The sequence below is a fragment of the Arachis stenosperma genome, chromosome 9, assembly GCF_014773155.1.
Source record: "Arachis stenosperma cultivar V10309 chromosome 9, arast.V10309.gnm1.PFL2, whole genome shotgun sequence".
Classification (NCBI taxonomy): Eukaryota; Viridiplantae; Streptophyta; class Magnoliopsida; order Fabales; family Fabaceae; genus Arachis; species Arachis stenosperma.
In genome coordinates, this window is record NC_080385.1 from 136,629,696 (window position 1) to 136,633,760 (window position 4,065).

Sequence of the window (4,065 nt, forward strand, 5' to 3'; positions counted from 1 at the left end):
TACTATCTGAATTCTGAGTTCCTATGAATGCCAATCATTCTGAATTTCAAAGGATAAAGTGAGATGCCAAAACTGTTTAGAAGCAAAAAGCTACTTGCCCCGCTCATCCAATTAGAATCTGAGCTTCACTTAAAACTCTGAAATATTATTGCTTCTTAATTTCTTGTTATCCTATTTTATTTATTTAGTTGCTTGAGGACAAGCAACAGTTTAAGTTTGGTGTTGTGATGAGCGGATATTTTATACGCTTTTGGGGGTAATTTCATGTAGATTTTAGCATGTTTTAATTAGTTTTTAGTTAAATATTTTTAGTTTTTTGGAAAAAATCATATTTCTGGACTTTACTATGAGTTTGTGTGTTTTTCTGTGATTTCAGGTATTTTCTGGCTGAAATTGAGGGAGCTGAGCAAAAATCTGAGTTAGGCTGAAAAAGGACTGCTGATGCTGTTGGATCCTGATCTCCCTGTACTCGAAATGGATTTTCGGGAGCTAGAGGAGTCTAATTGGCGCGCCTTCAACGGCGTTAGAAAGTAGATATCCAGGGCTTTCCAGCAATATATAATAGTCCATACTTTTCGCGAAGATAGACGACGTAACATGGCGTTGAACGCCAAGTACATGCTGCTGTCTGGAGTTAAACGCCAGAAACACGTCATGATCCGGAGTTGAACGCCCAAAACACGTTATAACTTGGAGTTCAACTCCAAGAAAAGCCTCAGCTCGTGGATAGCTTTAGTCTCAGCCCCAGCACACACCAAGTGGGCCCCCGAAGTGGATTTCTGCACCAATTATCTTAGTTTATTCATTTTATGTAAACCTAGGTTACTAGTTTACTATTTAAACAACTTTTAGAGAATTATTTTGTACCTCATGACATTTTCAGATCTGAATTACATACTTTTTGACGGCATGAGTCTCTAAACTCCATTGTTGGGGGTGAGGAGCTCTGCAGCGTCTTGATGAATTAATGCAATTACTTTTGTTTTCCATTCAAACATGCTTGTTCTTATCTAAGATGTTTATTCGCACTTAATTATGGAGAAGGTGATGATCCGTGACACTCATCACCTTCCTCAATCCATGAACGTGTGCCTGACAACCACCTCCGTTCTATATCAGATTGAATGAGTATCTCTTAGATTCCTTAATTAGAATCTTCGTGGTATAAGCCGGATTGATGGCGGCATTCATGAGAATCTGGAAAGTCTAAACCTTGTCTGTTTAGCAGTTCCTGTCCCGTATTATAAAGTGACTCTTTCGTCCCTTTCAGTTCTCGTGCCCCCTCTCTTCCATAGTCATTCCAATATTCCGAGTAGGATTCTGGGATTGAATGACTGTGACGAGCTTCAAACTCCTGAAGGCTGGGCGTTAGTGACAGACGCAAAAGAATCAATGGATTCTATTCCAACCTGATTGAGAACTGACAGATGATTAGCCGTGCTGTGACAGAGCATTTGGACCATTTTTACTGAGAGGATGGGAAGTAGCCATTGACAACGGTGACACCCTACATAGAGCTTGCCATGGAAGAAACCTTTCGTGTGGGAAAAGGATTTCAAGGAAGAGTTGAAGTTCAGAGGATAAGGCATCTCCAAAACCCCAACATATTCTCCATTAATAAAGTAACAATTCCTTATTCCAAATACTTTGACTTCTTACAATTAAAACCAAATAACCTTATTGGTATCCTGACTAAGATTAATAAAATAAACATAGCTTGCTTCAAACCAATAACCTCCGTGGGATCGACCCTTACTCACGTAAGGTATTACTTGGACGACCCAGTGCACTTGCTGGTTAGTTGTACGGATTGCAAATTCGTGCACCAGTGTCTATCCTTTCTTTAAATTTACAAAAATTGTTCTTAGTTTTCTTTCTTGGTGTTCAAGTTGTTCTTGTTTGTTTTCTTGTTTTGATCTTAAAATTTTTAAGTTTGGTTTCTTTTGGTGTTTTTCTTTTCAAATTTCGAAAAACTCATAGATCTAAAATTTTTAAGTTTGGTGTCTTTTAGTTGTTTTTCTCTTTCTTCATTAATTCAAAAAATTAAAAATATCTTTTTTATCTTTATTCAAATTTTTAAAATTCTCACCTTTTCTTATCTTGATTTAAAAATTTTTAAGATTGGTGTTTTCTTGTTAGCAAAGTCAAATTTTGAATTTTAAATATTATCTTTTCATATCTTTTTCAAATCTTTATTTTATCTTTTTATCTTTCTTTTAAATTCAAAATTAAAAAAATTCCATCTTATCTTATTTCAAATTCAAATTTTAAAAACACAATTTCAAAATTAAATCTTTTTCAAAAATCAAATTTTAAATCTTATCTTTTCAAATCTTTTTTTTCAATTCTTCACCATATCTTATCTTTTTAACTTATTCTTAAATCTTTATCTTATCTTGTTTCAATTTCAGAATTCAAAATCAATTCTTTTTTAAATCTTTTTAAATTTTTATCTTATCTAATTTTAAATTTCAAAATTAAATCTTTTTTAAATCTTCTATCTTATCTTATTTTCAAATTTTTCTTAATAAGTTACTTGTTTTCTCTTTCTTCTTTTTCAAAACTTCCTAACTAATTCCTTTCTCTTCTATTTCGAAAACTTCTTATCCCTTTCTCTCTCTTTTTTTTTCGAAAACTACCTTCTAATTTTCAAATCTTTTTGGTTAATTAGCTTTTAATTTCCTATTCAATTAATAAATAAAATAAAAATAAAAATATTTTAGCTCTAGTTTCTCTTTTTACTTCTTAATTTTTGAATTCTTTACCCCCTTTATTAGAACTCTTCTTCTCATTCCTCTACCCTCATTCTTCTTTCTTCTTCACATCTCACAGGTAGTTCTCTATCTTTTGACATAGAGCTCCCATTCTCTTTCTTTCTTTTTCTTCCTTTTCTTGTTTATGAGCAGGAATAGAGATAAAGAACCTCTCTTTGAGCCTGATCCTGAACCTGAGAGGACCATAAGGAGGCGTTTACAACAAATTAAAACACAACACTCCAGAGGAAACCTCACAGAGAATTTCAAACAAGAAACAAAAAATACAAGCATAACAGACAAACAGAACAATGGAAGACATGCAAGGAAGGTTCTTGGTGACTTTACGATACCCACGTCTAAATTCTATGGAAGAAGTATCTTCATACCTACCATTAGAGCAAATAACTTTGAGATAAAGCCTCAGTTAGTCAATCTAATGCAGCAGAATTATAAATTTCATGGACTTCCACTGGAAGAACTACATCAGTTCTTATCCGAATTCTTGCAAATCTATGATACTGTGCATCCGGAGGTCTACAGGCTTATGATTTTCCCTTTTGCTGTTAGAGACAGAGCTAGGATATGGTTGGATTCTCAACTTAAGGAAATCCTAGACTTTTGGGAAAAGTTGGTCAATACTTTCTTGACCAAGTTCTTTCCACCTCAAAAGATGAGCAAGCTCAGGGTGGAAGTTTAAACCTTCAGTCAAAAAGAGGGTGAATCCCTCTGTGAAGCTTGGGAAAGATACAAGCAACTAATCAGGAGATGTCCTCCTGACATGTTCTCAGAATGGTTTATCCTAGGAATCTTCTATAATGGTCTATCTGAGATGTCCAAGACGTCATTGGACCATTCTACTAATGGATCACTCCACTTGAAGTCCTAGAAGTTGACACTCTGAATGCCATTGAAATGGTTGCAAACAACCAGTTCATGCACACTTCTGAGAGAAACCCCATGAACAATAGGATAACTCAGAAGAAAGAAGTCCTAGAAGTTGACACTCTGAATGCCATACTGATTCAGAACAAGATCTTGACCCAGCAAGTCAATATGATATCTCAGCATTTGACTTGGGTGCAAGCTGCAACTAGCAGCACTCAAGACACCTCCTATGATGGAGATGCCTATGATCCAGATCAACCCATGATGGAAGAGGTGAATTACATGGGAGAACCCTATGGAAACACCTACAATTCCTCATGGAGGAATCATCCTAACCTCTCATGGAAGGATCAACAGAAGCCTTAACAAGGCTTCAACAATAATCAAGGTGGAAGAACCTAGAATAGGTTCAACAATAGACCAT

At 35.2% G+C, this 4,065-nt stretch overlaps 1 non-coding gene across 1 annotated transcript; it reads right to left on the reverse strand.

Annotated features, from left to right (window-relative positions):
• Positions 1 to 3,432: 3,432 nt before the first annotated feature.
• Positions 3,433 to 3,536, reverse strand: LOC130953930 (small nucleolar RNA R71). Its single transcript, XR_009076090.1, has one exon. It is a non-coding gene; the product is annotated as a small nucleolar RNA R71 (small nucleolar RNA).
• Positions 3,537 to 4,065: the final 529 nt, after the last annotated feature.